This window comes from Coturnix japonica, chromosome 2 (assembly GCF_054131305.1).
Source record: "Coturnix japonica strain WE chromosome 2, WE-NBRP24, whole genome shotgun sequence".
Taxonomy (NCBI): Eukaryota; Metazoa; Chordata; class Aves; order Galliformes; family Phasianidae; genus Coturnix; species Coturnix japonica.
In genome coordinates, this window is record NC_140664.1 from 9,020,041 (window position 1) to 9,041,427 (window position 21,387).

At 43.0% G+C, this 21,387-nt stretch overlaps 1 long non-coding RNA gene across 5 annotated transcripts in view; it reads right to left on the minus strand.

Moving 5' to 3' along the window:
• Positions 1–21,387, minus strand: part of LOC146761678 (uncharacterized) — a 60,704-nt gene that overhangs the window by 15,784 nt on the left and 23,533 nt on the right. For 2 of the 5 annotated variants that reach the window (XR_014942418.1, XR_014942419.1), the window contains exons 1-2: positions 19,680–19,817; positions 16,639–16,727 (exon numbers count right to left, since the gene is read on the minus strand). This is a non-coding gene — a long non-coding RNA (uncharacterized LOC146761678). Of the gene's footprint in view, positions 1–16,638; positions 16,728–19,649; positions 19,818–21,387 lie in introns of those variants that run through there. The other 3 variants (XR_014942420.1, XR_014942422.1, XR_014942421.1) reach the window with 2 other exon arrangements.

Here is a 21,387-nt window from a genome sequence, read left to right on the forward strand (position 1 = left end):
AGAAGTTTACATATTTATTTAAACTCAGCTGACTGTTGAAGTATACACATGTAAGACTGACTATAGATGTAGCAATGGCATGTTTCAATGGTATCTTGTTTTCCATTAACCTTCCCACTGAGACCAGAAATGGGTAATTCCAGCAGAGAAGAAAAACAGAGAAAGGAGAAATGACAGGTAAAGTCCACTTTCTATCTCTATGTCTCAGGACAACTTGAGGTCTGTATTAACAGAGCCTGAGTGGATGCCAGATTTCCACTTTCCTAGAGGGTGGAAGGCTTGAGGATACACTTCACTAGTGGAGATTTTTAAAACCTAACACAACTTCCCACTCTGTGAATATTAAAACTGCTAAGCAATGTCATGTCAATTGCCTTACAACTACAATTCTATTTGCAATTACAATTACTCTTTACAGCTTGAATAAATAGTTCTGCACTGGCAAATCACTTGTCTATGAGGGTAGTACCATTCAAGGTCTCAAAAGATGTATTACAAGACACCAACAACTGATATACAAAGGCCATGGTAAACTGTTGAACTGAGAAAACAGACTTCCTAATTTTAGCCAATCTGGTGGTTACAAAAATATTTTCTAAAAGCATGTTCCAATGCAATTATTAGTGTATCTTTGAATAATCCCTGGTATTTCAAAGCTGGAAAAAGGGATGTCTAGCTTAATTTGCATCGTGAAAGAAATATATAGTTCTGAGAGTGAATATTAATGTATAACTGATTTGGTTGGTGGCCATTCCTGTGGCAGGAGGGTTGGAGCTTGATGTCCCTTCCAACCCAAGCTGTTCTATAATTCTATGATTCTATGATTCTATGATTCTGATGTAATTGTCCCAGTTGTGATGATTCCAAAACTAGGCCATCTACTGCACTAGTCTGTGCAAAATGGCTGAGGCCTTCTGTTAACAAGAAGATTTTTCTGAAGATAATTACCTCTCAAAAGCTGAAAACACCACCTAATAATCCCCACCTTTGTTCCAGCACTCATCTCACAGCATACAAGCAACCTATGAAACCAAGCTCACTCCTTCCTGCAGAAATCTGGTTTTTTTTAACCCTGACCTGCAAACAGGATTATTACACCATGAGCAGGAGTGTCTCCAGAATTTAAGTCATGACTAGTCACCATGGACCACTGTTATTTCTAAGATCACAATTTGTCCTATTCATCTAATTCTGGACATTATCAATATATACACGGTCCTTCTCCTCTTTGTATATTGTCATTCATATGGCTTTGATTAGTTTATCTGGTGTAGGCCAAGTTATTCCTTCCTTGCAGTGGAGATGAAATACTAAGAGTTAACAGTTTTATCTGAAGAAGAGTATTCTAGACAGGTTAAATATATATGTATACATACACAAATTTACATGTATATATATGCATACAAGTATATATATATACAACAATACATATACACACTATCTGCATCTACAGAAAGGTTAAAAAAGGAAGAGTCTGGTTCGCTGCATTTTAGTCCCTGGGAAAACTATGGTACAGGTCCTTGCAAAAGCAATTCCTAAGCACACAAATGACAAGAAACTCTCTGTAAAACAGAACAACATGGATTTACTGAAGGGTAAATCATGCTTGGCCAAACAATTTACTCAGTTGAGGAGAGGAAAGCTGTGGATATCATCTACCTTGATTTTAGCAAAATGTTTGACAGTATTCCACAAAATCCTCTTTGTCAAGCTGTTAAGATAAGGTCTGGACAGATAAAAAATCCACACTAAAAAAAAAATGACAGAACTGTTGAACTCAGAAGCTGCTTGTTAAAGGTTCAGAGCCAAGGTTGCAAATGAAATTTCTTGAGTCAATGTGGTTCAACTTGAGAAATGATCTGGCTGATAGGATTGAATGCACCCTCAGCAAGTTTTAGGGTGAACTAGAAAAGGAGGAAGATATGCTAGAAGGAAAACGCACCATATAGACAGATTTCAACAGATTTGGCCAATAAGAATGAGTTTTACCATGAGGTTCAGAAAATACAAATGTCAGGTCCTGAACCCAAGATGCAATAATCCCAAGCAGTAGCACCAGCTGGGCACTGGCTGGCTGGGCAGTAACCCTACTGAAAAATCCCTGGGTGTCCTGGCAGATAGAAAACTGAACATGAGCCAACTGTGTATCCTGGCAGCAGTGAAGGCCAGCAGCATCCTGGGCTGGATTAGCAAAAATATAGCTGGCAGATCTAGGCATGTGATTTCCCCTACTCTACTTGGCACTAGTTAGGCCACAGCTGGAACACTGTCCTGTTTCTTTTTCCACAGTTGAAGAAAGACATTGAGACACTGAGATGGTCCAGAAGGGGCTGAGGAAATGCTGATTGAATTGTCCCTGTTCAGACTTTGGATGTGAAGATTCAGAGTGGAGGAATCAAATAACTGCCTTCTGATACCTAAGGGGTGCTTCTGGGATTTCCTCCAATATGATGGGAAAAGAAGTAACAGGAACAAGTGGCTTCAAAGGAAATTCCATCTAGATATTAAGAAAAAATGTTGCTGTGAGAACAACTGAAGATTAGGATCAGTTACTTGGAGAAGAGCTGAATCTTTCTCATCAGAAATACTAAAGATGTGGCTTTTCTCAGCCTTGAACAGCCTAATCTGCAGCTCTGCTTTCAACAGAAAGTTGGACCAGATATTTTGAGAGTTCTTTTCCAACCTAGACTTCATGTTTCTGTGATTCTCTTCCACTACTTCTTAGTATGTACTTTGCTGCATATAAATTCAGGGGAAAAATTGTCCTCATCTATTGAGGTTGGAGTAGGAAGCAGTAAGGATGCAAGAGTACTTGTTTCGTATGAGTGCAAAAGATAGAAAGAGTTAAAGATCTTTTGCTAGCTCAGACAGCAGCTCCAGCTCCTGCATATCCAGACTTTTAATGGCCTGGGCTGCACCCTCACCTGGCAGACAGCCTCCACGCCAGGTTTCTGTACAGTCTAACCCTGCCCAGAGGGGCAGTGAGCCTCCTGCTTCTCACTGTCTAGGTTTCCCCTGACTGCCAACTTGTTTAATGCTCCACATCATGAACCAGTGCAAAGCACAAGCACTTCCATCTTCCATCTCTGACATGAGTGGGCATGCAAGGTTCGGCCTCCGAGTGGGTGCAGCATTTTCCCATGAAAGTGAGGAAAAGAGGCTATTCACTTGTAGAGGCAAAACTGGTTATAGACAAAGTTCTCAGCCCACCAGAAGCCCATCGTGGCATGAGCTACAAGCCCAAGAGATCCCACAGATAAGATACCCCAGAGTCATCAGCCATAGGATTAACCATACCAGCAATAACACATGCATGAGGCAAACAGATCACACTATGTAATTTTTGGCTGGGTGCCTTAAAATTCAAAAGCCTAGCAACAAAGGATTGTTTCTCTGTAAGGACAAACACTGTGATGGACACAATAAAGAGGATGGATGTATCAGTCACACTGAAGCTTTCCTGACCTCCACATAGAGGCAGAAGGGGAGTTGGGCTGGTGGGAGATGGAAACCATAAGCATGATAGCTGGAGAGGAGTTGAGGACAACCAGTCACCACAGCACACCTGTGGGACGTCTTCTACCTGAAGTATTGCACCTGAAATATCTCTCCAAAATTGCTTCAGATAAGTAGCAATTCCTACCCTGAGGAGCTGGAGATGTGTCTTATCCCACACTCCTCCCTTCCCTGATCCCGGATCCTAATTTGCCATATGTGAGAGTGATGCAGACACCTCCGTAGCTATTAAACACAAAGAGATGTTTGAGACAATGGGAATCCACTGGGTGCAGCAATTCTGGAGGTGCTTGGGGTGATGCCTACATGTATTTTGTTTGGCTCCACTTGCAGGTTGCCAGTAGACCATACGTCACTGTTCTCTGTCCCAACAACATACCAGTACAGCTTCGCCAGCCAGGTAGGGAAACAAGAGCACTTGTAGTGGGTCAGGCAGCAGCCAGGCAGCCACCATGGAGCCATTTGAAAATAAGGAAGTGAGCAAAGTAAGCACCTATTTTTGCAGAAATGATCTGCAATTAAATTGATATTACCTGTTCCAGGCCACCCACAGGAAGACAACTTACGGCTTGAGAACAGGCATTAAGCACAGCTTCACAAAGGCAGGAAACTGATGCATTCATGTATTTATACCCATTTCCCACATAACAGGGTCTAGGACATCACTGTCTGTCCATCTTCACTCTGTTTAATACAGTTGCTGAAAGCAATTAAACATGTCAGAGAACTGAAAGATAATGAGATTTCTACCCATTGTGCAAAAGCAGCTGAGCGAAGGAGAGAAAAGCTAAAATTGCCTGACCAGCTTGGGGATAAGTTTGCACGCTGCTGGAGATCAGCAGTTTCAGATGGGGACCAGCTGTGGCTCTGGGCTATGTGCGCCAGGAAAGCACAGATTCTGCCTGGGGATGTGAAGCAGCAATGGGTAGGTGACTGACTGGAAAGGGAAGTGGGATTTACTGGGAAGCATTTTGCAACCACTGGATTCTTGACACCTGAAAAATTCTGATATTTAAAATGTTTTCTTCTGTTCCAGAAAATTGGTCTTCATATCATACACAGGTGAAGTGAAATGTGGGATGACCAAGATGTCCAGCACTCTTCCCCCTTGCACTGAAGTGGCCAAGGCTGCAAGGAAGATCTTGGGCTACTCAAGGAAGGTGCAGCAGCAGCTTCTGTCTTCTCTCCTCCCTGAACAAATGCAGCTGTAACTGCTGAAACACTAGGGTTTGCAGTTGAAGCATTTTCAGATAAATTGATAAGGATTTGGAAGTTTTTCTAAAACATCTAGCTAGCAGCTACAGATTTGGCAATGGCTGACATACTCTTAGATGTATGAGTTTGAAGCTCAGCTCCCTGGAACTAGATGATCTCTTCCAACACAAACCATTCTGTGATTCCTTGCTACATCAAAGCATTTCAGAGTGTTCACCACAAACCTTAAGAGTCCTTCTGAGTGCTCACCCATCACCTGCTAATTCCACAGATGGACCATTCTGATTTGTATTAGAAATCCTATTCTGATATACAGAACTTTGCACAAATGAGGTCATCACCCCAGAACGACCAAGTAAGAATGACAAATACTACAGTTCTTGATATTAACAAAATATAGTTGGCTCTCAGTTGGTTTAAGGTTCAATCATAACAACCAAAGCATGATGGAGATACACAGTAATGAAGACAGACATTGGGGTGATGTGGGAGTGATAAGAAGTGGTTAGATTCTTCTTACGCAAGCAAATCTTGCTGTGTCTTGTCTTAGGAAACTATTTCAACTATCTCTCCTATGATAAAAGGGGCATACCCTAATTGAGGGTTAAAAATGGGAAATCCTGCACCTGAAAGAATAACCATCACAAGGAGGCATGCAGGAGATGGCTGAGAGAGACAGCAAGGGTTTCATGAGAGCTACTGACTATTCAGAAAGGGCTGAATTTTAAAGCTTTTAAAGTTGTTTGTTTGTTTGTTTGTTTGTTTGTTTGTTTTCCCCCTAACCTAGGATGCTTTCTTAGCTTACCAGACCCTGAGGTCCTAATCAGCACTGGGTGGTTAGATGACTTGGCAATCTTCCCGAACATTTTCTTTACAACGAATACGCTTTACAAGCACTAAACAAGTCACAAACTGCCTTGACTTCCAGGAATAAAAAGAAGGTTCAGAGAATGCAACCCTGGAGTCCCTGATGGAAATTCAGCGTATCTCATGGCAGAACCTTCCCATCTCCACCCTCCTTTTCATTCAATTTTCTACCCTGTGCACATTTGCTACAAGGCAGTCGGGATGTCTCTGTGCAGCCAGGCTCATTCCAACTGGCAGCTCTGGATCAAAGAGCACTGGAAACATTAATCACCAGCGTGCCTAATCATTTCCAATCACAAGAAGCTTTTCTCTGTGACCTGGCATATAAACACGGAGTCATTTCATTCACTGGTTGACAGACCAGAAACCAAACAATCCTTATCATACCTAATTCATCTTACTCCTCCGGGTTATAGATGGATCAGCCTGTGGTTCTCCAGCAGCTATGGCAAACTTTAGGCGCTTTACTTAATCAAACTAATTAGCGACCTGTCTGTAGCGCCTTTTATCTGTTGGTGCCAAAGTAGTTTACAAGCATTAAGTGCATCTAATTTTGTGATAGCAGAGCAAGATGTGGTTAATATTTTTAAAAGCACCTCCAGTAACAAGGGAGAGCTCTTGGTTTAAAGCTGGGAGGGGGCTCAAGGTGGCAAGTTTAGCTGATGCATGAAAACTGCTTTGGAAATTAAGTGAGCAAATGGTGAAGTCAGGGAGGGAGCCCAGGAATTTTGATTGCCAGCTATCTGTGCTGCCCGCACTGCCATATGGTTTGTAGCAAAAGGCAAGAAATAATCAAAGCAGACATCTGTGCCCAGAGCCTTATCTATTTGGGCACCATCCTCTGGACAGCCGCGCTTTGAACACAAACAAAGCATGATGAGATCTCCTCTCCCATCAGTGGGTCTGAAGGAGATGTTGTACCTCCTGCTCCAGTTCAAGAATAAATGTGTGTGTGTTTGCCACCTGTTTGGCAGTTTGCTCCCCCAGTAACATTGATTTCTCACTTAATGCCAGGAGCACAACAACATTGTCGCTGTTGCAAGGAGAGCTGACACACAGCTAAGGGTGTATTAGCTTCCCTTGGCTCGAGGGGAAAAAAAAGAGAGAATTATGTCAAAGGTCAGTCTGTTCCAGGGCAGCGTGTTCCTGCTTTGAAGTAGAAGCAAGAGGTGGTACAGGAACCTGCTGCTACACCTGACAGACTCCCACAGGTAAGAGCCAGTGATAGGGCTGTGCAGGAACAGTTTGCAAACATGCATGACCCATCTTGAGCTTTAGTCAAAGCATTTTGTACCTTCTTCTTCCCAGTGCATGTTATCAGAGGTATCAACACAGAGCAGTATTTCAGTGTCTTTTCCCTGAGAGCAGATGCCTTTGTGAAGAGGTGAAGGGAGTCTAGAAGGGGTGCATGAACACACAGAAACTTCCTTCCTACCCAGTTCCCTGTAGTGGGTTGGTTTTAGTTAAATGAAGGATTTTCTGGCAGAAAAGCTGCCAATCCAAAGCTTGGGAGAGCTGGATTTCAACACCTGCTCAGCCACAGGCTCACTGCCTGGCCATGCACAAGACACTCAGAAGCCACTTGTATAATGGCGTTGACATATTTGGCTCCTGGTAGAAAGTCCACAACACTGAGCTGGTGGGATGCCGAAGATTAGGCGTCTATGAATAGGTTTGGCAAGAGGCAGCGTATCCAGTGATGGCTGCCAACCAGGGCAGAATGAAGTGCCAAAAGGCAGGAGAAAATTTCCCCCAAGCCTCTGCTATTTGAATCACATGGTTCCATGAAAATTGACTGTTGCGTGGGCAGTGAGGGTCTGCTTCACCCTCCACTGCACCAGTATCTGTGATGGCTTAGTCCATTATCCTCCTCACTCCCATTTTCCTACATCAGTTTTCCACAGCACCGTGCAGACCTCACACTGCATTTTATCCATTTGGTTCCCAGTATGAACCTGATGCAGAAGCTGAAGAAAACACTGGGAGGAAGGGGCTGATCACAGATGCTGGGTCCCTTCTGTTGCCTTGATTGGAGAGCAGGAACCAAACAGGGCAGCTGGAAGCAGCACCACCTTCACCAGCTTTAGAGGGAAGTGCCAGAGTCAGTCCATGGGCACTACTTTCTCTCTGCATATGGCAGAGGACAGGGAATTCATACCTCTGCCTACTGGTCAGGCACAGGGAGCAAGTAGGAGAGGCTGTGTCTGTGGAGTTGCACAAAGTCTAGGCAGCTCCAAAATAGCAAAGCAGAGCTGTACCTCCTTCCAGTTGTGAGCAGTGTTTTTTTGGTTGCTGACCTGGCAGAGGCAGCATCTCAGTGCCATCTCAATACTGTGGGCCTACAGGGTCCCAGGAAGGCAGGAGACAAGGCAGCCTGAGGTGTCATGGCCAGCCCCGTCTGCAGGATTGCTCTGGGCACCTGGAAGTTGTACCAGTGTTCTAGAATCATAAATCCCCATCTTCTCAGCCCTCCTCTGGACACTCTCTAATATTATGTCCTTGCATTATGGCACCCAAACATGCACCATGCTCGAGGTGAGACCACACAGCCTGGAGCAGAGAAGGATAACCCCTCCCCTTGCTGGGTGGCAGTGCACCCCAGTGCACCCCAGGTGAGGTGGGGACTTGGACCTGGTGCCCAAGACTTTTTCTATACATTCTCTATTTCCTCTCATCAGAATGGGAATAAGGACAGAACACTACTGAATATCTCAGTCCTATGGGGAGAAGAGGCAGATGCTGGAACACTTCAAGATATGAACCATTCAAAGAAATCCTCTTTTCTTATAGGTGACCAGCTAGTATTGAGACTGTCCTAGACATTGGCTATGAGGAAGGTCTCAGGAGCTGCACCACCAGGTTAACCCTTCCCTGTTCCTGAGAGTACAAGAAAACAAGGAAGGATTCATGAGAGGAAGGGAGCTGCTGCTGATGCTGTAAGAATGAAATGGGAAATGCCGAAGTCATAAGAAAGTGAACTGTTCTGATAGCAATCATTTTCTTGTGTACAAGGATTAACTTGAAACAGTTAACTTTTCCCAATCTCTAAACAGTTGAAAACAAGGTCTTCTAGCGGGATGCATCAGGCAGCCAGAGACCAGCTGCCTCTGACACACTCAGCAGGTCAGATTCTTGATTGGCCTAAAGCAATCCAAATCCATCACGGTCAATAGAGTAGCAGTGATTTCTTTAGGTCAGTAAAACATGGTTTTCCTGCTGTTTCTTCGAGACGATAGCAGCTATGGGGCTGAATTTTCCAAATCTGTCTGAAGCTTCTGACATGTCTTCCCTGCCAGTAGAAAGGTAGAGCTGCTGTGGAGAAAGATGGCTTAGCAGAATCTTGGATTAATCACAGTCAGACAAACATTCATCTTACCCAAACCAAGAAAGATGTTGGCCACCTTGTTCTTCTCTGGGAGTTTTGCAACTGTGCTATGATGCTGCTAACTGAAGTTAATACACCCTTCCTCTGAGCAAAGCTTTTTAGTTGAACCTTGGCACTAATGGCAGGCCCTAGAGCTCAGAGACCACAACAAGCACCCATCTGTCTGTCCCCACATATCTGCAAGGATGTGCCCTACATAAAAACAAAGCACCAGATGCCACCATGACAACTGTGGAGATGCACACTGCTGTCACCTGAAGGAGAGTCAAGAAAAAAATGAGAGAGGAGTGTTGGCGGTACCTGTTTCATCATCTTCCTCTCTTTGGGAATTTGCTACTGGTAACACAGTAAAATGGTACGATGTAGTAAAATGCCCAAGTCTGAGCATACAATCAGAGCAGGATTGTTACTGGCCTCTCCTGTCTTGACCTGCTGCATTTTTGAAGTTCAAATGAGCACAGCTCCCATTCTTTGTTCATTCACTAATTAGATTTGAAAGTGGGTCAAAGTGAAACCCATGCCATTTTGCTTAAATAAAAAGGAAACTAGAACAAAATCAGCAGTAATCAAAACTCAGATTTTGGCTCCTGTTCACCATCTCCTTTGATTTGCCATCCACTCATTTATCCAAAAATATTTGCTGTTATGAAAATCTGCATGTGTGAATAAGCATTTTGAGAAAAAGAACACTGCAGCGAGCAAGGAGGAGAAATCACAGCTTTTTCAGTTCTGTGAAATATATTTGTTCAAAACTGAGAATGAAATTAAGGGATAAAAAACTTCTTCCAGAGAAGCCGCCATTTTCATATGTTTTCCATAATGACAAGGTTTTCAGAGGGCTTGAATATACTCCATGACTGTTAGTTTTATAAGAGCATCGTTATCCTTTAAGTATAAAAACAAACATAAAGCCTTTGGCCACCCATCAGTGAATGAATGACAAACAGGTGAAAGAGGGTTTTACTTCTGTTGCTCTCTCAGATGAAAGAAGAAATAAAAAGCAAAACAAGGAGTGCACAGGGATGAGAAGTAATGGCTACGGTTTTTTCTTGCTTTGCTGAAGCCCTGGAGCATCAGCTTCCCCAAAAAATCTCTGGGAAGGTGTCACTGTTTATGGTTTTATGTAAATAGTCTGCTGCTATCATATTCTCAGTGTCCATGGATTTAGGACTTTATTCCTACTCGCTGTAAGACAGTATTTCTTTGTTAATGTAAATAATTTTGCCAGCACCTTCATCCAAAGCCACTGCAAAGTGGGTGCATCACCTTCAAGGGGCATAGGGATTGGAAGCCTCCACTACTGATAGTCCTGCTTGCAAATGGGGACATTTGTAAGAAGAATCATGCTGCTGATAGCTGATAGCAAGAGCCCTCATTCCACCACCAGGAAGGCAGGCTACTGCCTGGGATGAAAGCAGTGCCTTGACACCAGACCACTAACAATGTTGGAGCTTAGCCACAAGGACATCCGCTCACAACAGCTTTCCAGCATGGCATGGATGGAGAGGCTGAGATGCAGGGAGGGACCTGGGAATCAGAGCTCATTACAGAAACTCAGCTAAATCTGTCTAGTCAAAAACACTTGCAAGAGTCACATCTCAACAGCCAAGCTGCATTTTCCCCCTCTCATCCATTTAATCAGCCTGAAAAAAAATCTCTCCAAATGCATTACTTCTCTCTGAGCATCCCCCAAAAGGAAAAGCTACAGAAGGCAAGCCTGCCTTTAATGGTGATCAAAATATTCTGATTTGTTCTTAACAAAGTCCTGATGTTTTCTGCCTTCCCTGTGCTTGCCTACTTTTAGATTTCTGTCCTATAATTTGTCTGACAGGTGGGTGGAGTGCCTGATGCCACATCAGTGAAGCCCAGCAAGTGGGTCAGGTTCAGCATGGGACCTCCAGGGACCACTCAGCTTGTGAGAGCTGACTGCAGTTTCTGTATTATTTGAAGCATAGACAGTGCCAGACAGATCATCACTGGGTGCTTTGTTCTGATAGCTCCTTCTGACTCATAGAGGCAGATGCAGCGGCAAGGGGGATTAATCTCATTCAGCTTCAGACATTCTGAGTGTAGGAATAGACATCTCAACCAGCTGTCTGCCCTCCCCTCATAGTTTCTGTAGGGAAACAGACATTATCAGAGAGCAACTCACCTATTTTAGGCAATTCCCTTAAATCAAGATGGATCAATGTCTTTTGATCCAATAGTTTAAACCATGTTATGCACTAGAGAATTTCCTTATCTCCAGGATGGATGGAGGAAGGTGCTCAGCATTGTCAGCACTCTGAAGGTAAAGGCAGAATGAAAGAAATTATCTACCCTGCATTCACTTTCAGATCACTCCTCTTCACCCAACATCTCTACATAATAAGCTCAATATTTTAGAATAAATCTGCAAAGCACATAGATGACCCTAGGCTGACACTGGGATTTTCTCCAAAATCCAGAAGGCCAGAAGGCTTCCAAGGGTTCATTCTTCACATCAAACCACTGACCAAAGTTCCTTCTGTCAGACTTGGGAGTCAAGTCACCCCTTCCCAGACTTCTTCCCAATTAACCAAATAAATAAACTGAGCTTCTTAAGCTTTACATCAAGGAGTTCTGGTTTTGCAGTGTCAAGTCACTCCATGGCTCCCCTTGAAATACTTCTTGGCATTTTCCCATCCTTCTTCAAATACAGACACCTGCAACTCTGTCTTCAAAGGGCAGCATCACTTCCATGTATCTACTTGCTCTTCAGAATTAGAGAGATCCTTTCTGTCTCGTTGCTCCATCAAGAGCTCACATTCCATTATTACGTATGAAGAGCTATTAAACTTCCCTGACTCTGTGTTGTGAAGACAGCCCCACTTAGGTTTGAGACTGAACCTGAATGAATTCATTTCCAGCTACATCACAATGTCTTTAAATACCACAAATGTATGATTTCATGTTTTGTTATTTGTTTGTTTGCAAGTGCTATTTATCAGAGATAGCCCTTAAAAGGTTGATTATATAATTAGTACTGGACAGTTCAAGGGAATATTCTTAGTTATTGCTGATTACATTCATACTACTGTTATACTGCTCCTTCACATGCTCTTGGCTCATGACAACTAGCACCTTCCTGAATGTAAAGCAGTAGTCATACAGACCATTCCCAATAATCAGCTGGCTGTAATCACCCAGTATGGAAAACTGGAGAGTTGATGCTATGTGGATACAGGCTGTTCTGTGACATTTGGCTAAGTGACAGAATCACAGAATAGTTAAGGTTGGAAGAGGCCTCTAGAGGTCAAGAAAGCAGCCTTGTGTGTGTCAGACTAACTCATCATATATTGCACAGCTTTGCTTCAAAACTTGTTTTTGCCACATTATTTTTTCTTATCTCCAACTAGAGCACTGCTTTCCTCTGTTGCAGTTTCTCTGTTGCAGCAAGCTAGGGCACAGGACTGGAGCTCAGGGACTCCTAGACAGGCAACTAAGCTGTCTCTTACTTTCCTACTGGCTTCTGTAACCCCAGCTTTGGCAGCTTGCAAACAAAATATGTGGTCATTAGCATGCTGCTTTTCGATCTGTCTTTCAATTGCTTCAGGATCACACGGTGCACAACTCCCACTGGGAGCAGAGATGAGACCATTGTTAGCTGTTCTGCAGTGATGAGTTGGTCCTCAGATGTTTGTTAAATCAGGGCTGTCACTGGGCATCACTCATTCCTGTAGTCATGGGATGTCCATAGTAATCAAGGAGTTACTTTTTGCCACCCATACTGAAATGAGAATAACAAGTCCAATTTCATCCTACTTTACAGGACAATTCAGAAGTAAAACAAGAGGATGTAAAGATGACAGAATGGGTCAGTTTTGTTGTCTGCATACTACCAATGCATTTTTTTCATGGAAACTAAAAAAAAAAACCCAAAAAAAACCCCCCAAAAAAAAACAAAAAACAAAAAACAAAAAAAAAAAACCAAAAAAAAAACCAAAACCCAAACCCTGACTGTATGATTCGTAAATACTAAAGGATGAGAGAAACCAGTAAAATGATCTTGTCTGACCTCCTGCCCAATAAAGACCACAGAATTTCATCCAGTGATTTCTGCCTGAAGCCCAATAATTTGTGGTTCTAACAGAACATCTCGACCAGCCTACTGTCCAGCTTTGATGTGAGGATGTCAAATGAGGTGCTAACCACTTCCTGTGCTGTCAAAAACTGGCTCTTCTACAGGGTGTCAGCAGTTCTTCAGCACTGCATAACTTGCCATAGCCTTCCTGAGGACACAAAACTTTTCATGTGTTTTTGCCCTTTCAATCAAAACTCTCAAATCACCAGAATGAGGTGAAATAGGAATTCTGAAGCACAAAATACTGAATAAGGACATGCCAAGAGAAAGAAAACAGAGCATCTCAAAGTAATCTTTTGTAGCTGCAAAATGGGTGAAGTCAATATTAAAATGCAATTCAAGGTCCTTTTGTTTTCCCACTTGAGATAACACAGTGGAGAAGTTATTTTGGTTAGAAACAAAATTTTCCAAACATACACTTATCTGTCAGTATGACTAGCTAGGAAAACACATTTATTTGGTTATAAAAGCGATTTTTTTTTTCTACCACTTGTAAAGCTTGCAACAGTTTCACAACAACAAATATTTCCAAAGCAGAGACCTTGAAGGGCCAGAGCAAAATCCACTTTAGAACCATTTACGGTAAGACAGGCTTAGTAAAAACACAGCTTGCTGTTAACTGCACCTTCCAACCTTTTGTTTCTGCTTTTTTTGTGGTTGGAAGCACTGATGGAGTAATGAAGATATTTTCATTTTTTTAAGGAAACAAACCCAAAATGGCAAGAAGAAGGCTGCAAGACCAGACCCCTCTCAGGTGAGAAGAATTAGGTTGAATATCAAGTTACAAGCTCTTCCTTCATTGTACCTTGCAAGCACAGCATTTTATGACAGCCCTAATGATAAAAGTTCCTCCACTCATAGACATCCAAGATGACTCCCGCCCCTGTAACACCAACATGTGTTTGAGGGTGGGAAAGGATTTCAGGCACCACATCCCAATACCACTCCTGCTCCTGCAAGTAGTCGTTCATCACTAAATGACCATATTCATGTTTAGTAAAATCAAGCCAGAAGGTTCATTCCAGCAGTGTCTCTTTCATTACCACTTTCAAAGAGACACTTTCTCACCTTCTGCGTCTTACCCTCTACCTGCACTTGTGCTATGGCCAAACATGGGCTGAAAAGAAAAAGCTTGGGGTAGTCAGTGTGGCGCTGTTGATAAGAGTGCCCAGGGCTTATGCAGGGTGTCTCTGGGGGGGCTGAAGTTTACCTAATTACATGCTTATAGCTGTAATCCTTGGAGTTCATAGTTAGTGAGGTGATTGCTACATGAGTGCAAAAGCACATTTGGCCATGGCCTTCTCAGCCACCCATGGGCTCCTGCTACCCACGTGGCACTTAGGAGTATGGCAAAAGGATCATTACACAGACCTAAAAAAGCATGACATGATGGCTTATGAATGAGACATCCATTAAGCACACCAGGTCTGCATAAAACATCTAGCATTTCACCACATGTGAGGCTTCAGTTAAGGCACAGTTAAGGCAAACTGCCCAGTGAAGCTGTGGATGAAGCATTGTTGGAAGCATTCAAGGCCAGGTTGGATGGGGCCCTGGGCAGCCTGATCTGGTGGTGAGTGACAACCCTGCCCACAGCAGCTGGTTGGAGCCGGATGGACTTTAGGGTCTCTTCCAACTCAAATGATTTTGTGATTTTATGATTTTATCATTCAAGGTTTAAGGCACAGTCACACTGTCTGTGGGAACTCTTAAATCCATTTAAATCCTGTTTGTATCTAAGTGTACAACCAACCTGATGCAGCCTGTCTGAAACTAGAACACCTGAAGCATTTCTGTACTCAGAGATCTGTGGAAATGAAGCCTGCTGTCATGATGCAAAGATGCTGTATGTCCACATAAACTCACTGGCACTAAGTGGATTCATGCTGAACAGAAGCTTAGCTGAAAACAAATTCCTTTTGTACATGGAAAAAGTTTATTGCACCCTGTCTATCCAAGTTTTGGATAACCAACGGTTAGAGCTCTGCTTTTAAATCATCCATCTTGAAGTAGTCTCAACAGACAAAAGTGCTGCTTCAATCCCAATAGCACAGTAGCATAGACATCAGGGTGAAACTCTGCAGCCAGCATAACTATAAGCCTCATAGTTTCCACTAATGATACCGTAATGATTTTGTAACTCTCATTTATTTTACACTATTTCAGCCGCCAGTTTGTGGCAAATATTTTGCACAGTAAAAAAAAACCAAAACCCCATCCTTGACAGGAACAGCCCTGGCATGTTTGGAATGTTCAAAGCCACAAAAGAGCCATTTCTGTTCACATTACTCCTTATGAAAACCCTTTTCAAAGACTCAGTTTCAGAACCCCTTCAGGATTGTGTTTCATTTTGAGATGCCACTTATCAGCCAAAGCCCAGGTGGATCTGTGCATCTGACTGTGTGTTTTGCATTGAACTCCTGGGCTGTTACAGGCATGGCTACTGAACTGGCCGAGCCATTTTCCTCTCCTCCTTTGTCCCCAGGTTCTGTGTAGATAAAAGCCACACCAGGCTTGCTGCCCTACCCAATGCAATTTGACTGTTAATTTTACACCGAAGAAAAACCAAACAACAAAACTCATCACCACACAGAATGATTATCACCATTACCCACATGAATGCCAGAGCAACCACAATGTGATTCAACCAGACCCAGATGCAGTATGTATCTCTGGACACACACAGCAGCAGTTTCTAGTTATGCAGTTTTGCAGTTCCCTGTCTGAAGTGTCCTTTTATCTTCGCATTGCTCCTACAGTGTTTTTTTTCACCCCTGTGACTTGTAGTGCTGCTGTGAGCAGAGCATGCAGACTTGTTCATTGCTGGCAAAAATGTGTAGCTAATGATGGTGTCTGTGTTGAAAAACAGTGTTTTGTAGTTGAGAATTTGATCTGTCGAAGAGTGTTATTGTGCTCTTTGCATTTGTTGTAGTTTCCATGGAAATAAATAGGAGGCATTATTTTCAGAGCAACCTACATAACTAAACTCTTGCCAGCTTCTTCTTCTTTTATTTCCCTTTCCTTTCCCAAGCTTCCTGAAGGTTTCTGGATTCATCTTCCCAGACAAAGCATCACCATGGCCACAAGCAGTATATGGTGGGAGGTTCAGATCTAGCCCAAACACCAGAAAACAATGCAGGGCAAACCTGATACACAGGAACGGTCACCTCCAGTTTCCAGCAATTACTGCTTTTTATTCTCACAGATTGACATAAAGCTTTACAGAATGCAAAAAGAGACAACAAGAAGTCTGGTGGGAAAACCATTAAATACAGTAAACAATAGAAATAAAATAGGTATCTTGCAAGGAACTGAAGAAAGAAAAAGTGAAAAACTAAGCAGGAATTCTGCAGTGGACTGAGTTTATCTGTGCAACTGAATTCAAGACATTGTTTTTTTTAGCATGACCTTGATGTGCATACAAAGGATCTTTAACCAGAAATATCCCATCTTGGAAGACATAAAAATAATAATAATATCAAAAAGCAAGAAGGATAAGGATTGTTGCTGTGAAGGGTGGAATGAATGGTTTCTCCTCGTTAATGCAACTCACAGAAGTACACTGCAGCTCCTCCTCCCTCCCTGCCCTGGGTCAGCAGCACACCATGCAGCTCTTCCAGAAAGCTTCCACAGTTAGAAAACCTGAAATTGAAAGAAAAACAAGCAGGTGAGTTTATTTGCATTCCAGAATCACAATTAGCACAGCACCGAATTAGCTGGTAGGAAGCGGAAGAGTAAAAAGGAAAACCGCCAGCTTTAAAATGCAAATGTTCACACTACAATGTCAAGCCACAACCAGGACTCCTATGGGTGAGGAAGGCGAGAATACATTTTTCACTATATTTTCAATGTGGCCACCTCATGAACTTGACAGTGGCTTGTGATATGCGGTTTCATTCCTATCCCATATATAGTCACATCTTATTTCCTGCGTAGAGCACTAACAGAAAAGCAAAAAGCCTTCAAAATCATTATACAGGTCTTTCTGCCTTTCTTTTTTTCCATCTTTCCTTTCCTTTCCTTTCCTTTCCTTTCCTTTCCTTTCCTTTCCTTTCCTTTCCTTTCCTTTCCTTTCCTTTCCTTTCCTTTCCTTTCCTTTCCTTTCCTTTCCTTTCCTTTCCTTTCCTTTCCTTTCCTTTCCTTTCCTTTCCTTTCCTTTCCTTTCCTTTCTTTCCTTTTTTTTTTTTTTTTTTAATTTTAAACCTTTGCTGCACTAAAAGCCAGCACCTTTGAAATCAGTACAATATAAAAAAAAACCTGATCTTTTCCCAAGGTTCTTGGATCTTAAAGAATATAGGTTGCCGGTGTCCTTTCAAGCTCTCACACACTAACTATTGGCAGTATAAGATGAAATTGGGTGTATTCTGTTTCAGTATGGTGTATGTACATATATACATATATATCTACAATTCCTGTATACATGGCCACCAGGAATGGTGCTTCCTCCAGAACAGTAAACACAGTAAGCAAGTTTTGATCATGCTTTGCATTTGGGGCACCCATCTTAGCACTCCAGAACAATCACCAGTCACAGAAAGAACAGAGGCAAGTAAAAGCATGCTTTACAGATGAGTAAGTGAGACAATCATAATCCTAAAAATGCACTTCTTTGCATTTTTTTCTGCAGAACTCAGTTCATCATATTATCTGCCAGGGTTTGACCCTCGTCTCTGAGAAAGCCCATGCCATTAGAAGCCAAAGAAACCAGATGAACAAATTAGTTCAGTTGAGAAGCACCAGGCTGTCTCAGGTAGGAGGACTTGTCTAGAGAGGCTGAGGCTATTGGGCTCGTTCAGTCCAATAGAGAAGACAGAGCTAGGCTCTTCACCGTGGTGTCAAGCAGAATAATGACAGACAATATATTTGAAACAAGAGGTTCAGACTGAAAGTTGGGAAATGCTTTTTTTGAGTGGAGCTTGCTGTGCACTTCCCGTTCCTGGAGATTTTCAAGTAATTTGGTCTAATGTCACACCGGATCCTGCCCCACACAGGTATGGCTAGAAGCCTATGTCCCTTTCATGCTGTAATCCTACAGTCCTACGATCAATTTTATAAATGCTACCAGCGCAGAGACTTTGGAAGAAAGGATTGGGATCATTCTGTACTCCAGAACTAAGATATTATCCAAACAAAACAGTTGAGAAAAACAACCATCAGTCAAGTCCAGGGGGTCCATCATGAAGACAGCCCAACCATGTTACAGATTGTTCATCAAAGGGCATGATAATTACTTCCTGTCTGCTCTTTCCTCACCCTTTCTCTGGATATGAGCTCTAAGATATTCAGGGTAGATCAAGTTCCCGTTTTGAAGGCCCCAAAATGTACATCCTCAGTATCATAACTTACACTCATCTCAGAACATAATAAATCCCACTTCTGCCTCCCAGTATGACCTGCAAACTGTCCATCTCCATTTGGAAGGAGCAGTTTGGGAAGCAGTGGTCAAGGAACCTCAGTGTTCAATCTGTAGCACACAAACAGCAGTGTTAGAGAGCTAGTGTTAGTGTTAGTCACGGCTCCTCCTGCTCCCACAAACACACTTATTTACAGAACAAACAGGAATTCCTAAGCTCAGTATATAGCATCAGCTGTAAGAAGACTATCAGCACTTCCTGAGGCTGCAACTTCTAGTACACACAATCAAGACATCTCAAAAACCCCTCCCTCTGCTCCACCAGTTGCAATACTCTGGCATGCAATGAGCCAGCTACACTACCAGCATGACCCTCCCCCATTCTTCAGCCCTTGTGTTGTGAAAGGTGTCGGAGCAATCCTTTGCTTCCAGTCAAAATAATACACGTGGCTAAGGAACAGGAAATGTCACAATCAAGGAGATGAAAAGGGACCTTACAGACAGAGCTGCTGAGCTCTCACTTCTTAGAAGAATCCAAACCAACAATGAAGCAACCATCACATGGAGGGGTAGGAAGGAGAGGAAGGAGTAGATGAAGAAAGCTTCATCTGCTTGCCAGAGGTCATCCACAAGATCAGCAACAAAGTCAAGCTTCCCTTTTTTCCCAGTGTCTTGATGCTCCCTGCCCTCTTCATGCCTTCTGTGTTCGGGGGCAAAGCTGCCCTACTAGCACTGCATGTAACCACACTTCCTTTAAGAGACCAAAGCTGAAGGGATGCCAGCTCCCCACCAGAAGTCATTCATGACCAAACAGCACCTTTTAAAAATGCAAAACTGCATCTACACTGACACTAGCCTGACTCTGAAAATACACTCTGTAATGTACTTTGTGATGTGGTCTATTCTCACAAGGCCCTGGAGGGCTCTAAGGGTTCCACATATAGATTTTTATACTTGGAAGTGAGACCAATAAGCATTTTTATACTTATCTGCACAGAGATTTTTATTTTTAGTACAGAAAAGGGTATCAGATCACTCAGTTTCAACTTCTGTCGAAACTCCAGTGTAACCCAGGCTTGCTAATTTAAAGCAGCTTCCTACATATTGAGCCCCCATAGTGACTTGTGCTGGCCTAAATTTCTGCAACTGTACCCATATGCACATCTGTACAAAACAGCAAGAGAAACCACAGCTTAAGTCAAAATTAGTACCTTGGTACAAAATAAGATTAAAACCTCTACCTTCTCTTCCTCCTGGAGAGTTGAGGCCTTGGAGCCAGATGTGCCTTTGGAAACAGTGTCCCCCTCCTCCTCCTACCCTGTCCTCCTTCATTGAAGCAGTGTCTCCAGGCAATACTTTGGAGCCTTGTTTGATAGAGGAGAAGGATGGTTTCTGTCTGGGAAGCCAGGCAGACTGAGTCGGAGCAGAGTAGACCCTGGGCATGCAATTACCGAAGTAGCAGCAACAATATGTTAATTCACTGGATCCATCTGAAACGAAGCACAGTGCAAGTCCCTGGAAAAAGTGAAAAGGAGCCTGTTAAGGAAACTCTGTGAAAGCCTTGTACACAGCAGCCCCTTGGAGTCCAGACAAGGACAGACTTTGCACAGCCATCATTTTTAGAGCATCAGCAGCAGCCAGCATGCCTCCTCTTCTTGCTGCGGTGCATCGAATGTGGCCAGCAGGAGAGAACTGAACCACCCCCAAGGCTGACAGCTCACTCCTGCTGTGGTTCTTCAGGATAGAGGCACATCAGCAAATGACATTACATGCACCTGAAGAGGAGGACCATACATGGCAAGCTGATACATGAGGAGATGGTGTAGTGGGCATGGTAGTGATGGGTTGATGGTTGGACTAGATGATCTTACTGGTCTTCTCCAACCTTAATGATTCTCTGACTCTATGATAAATCCTTATTTAAGGAACTGCAGACATGTGAAGTAGCCCTTGCAAGAAGTGCCTCATCTGTGGTAAGCTCACCCTGGACAGATCATGGTCATAAGGCCATGATGCCATGTGCCTTCTCTCCACATCCACACTTCAATACACAGCAAGGGTGACTTGCTGCAGGCAACATCCCTTCCCATCTTGGGGGACAGGGTTTAAGAAAATCTCTTCTACCTCTGTCTGCTTGATGGACTACCCACTTGCCCACTCTCATGCTTCCAGTGTTGCTTTAAGATGACTACAAACCTTCCTGAGCAGTAAACAGTTATTTCCATCAGCAGGGCTCTAAATCTGTGCAGCCTCTAGTACGGAACTTTCTTCTGTAATTAATAGATTAAATCTGCCAAGTGGAAGAGCTGAATACTGAGAATCTTTCTGCAGGACACTGACCATTGAGGTGGCATATTGTGGTCAGCTGAACATCTGTGCCAACACAATTCTTCAGGGACATAAAAATAGCTTTCATGCACACGTGTTACCCCAAGGAGCAGCAGGCAACTGGTTTAACTACAAGAAGTGAACCCCACAGGTTGCCCCCAAACCCTTGTGTTTTCCGCAGGAATAGGATCTAACAGTAGCAAACATCTGACATGCACTGGCCTTTTTTGGATATATATATATATATATTATATATATATATATATATATATATACACATATTATTATTTTTTTGGAGTACAAGGCTATGAGAAATCACAGTTTGCTCTTGTTTAAAAATGTACCTATTTTGCATGGATTTACTTGTGCTGTCCAGGGAGAACACAGGGAAAGCAGAGCTCCATACTGAAATGCAAAGCCATCAGAAATCCTGCCATTGTCTAGACTTGAGTTCTAGCCTTTCACTGTGCTCCCAATGGCTGTCCCTGAAGCAGAGCACTTCACTGCCCAGTGACGTGTCCCAGATGAGGCAGTTTCCTGAAAAGCACTCACAACACACAGTTAAAAGCTTAGGTTGAGACAAGCAGTAAAACAAGCCTGCTTCTGGTTTCTGAGTGTCTC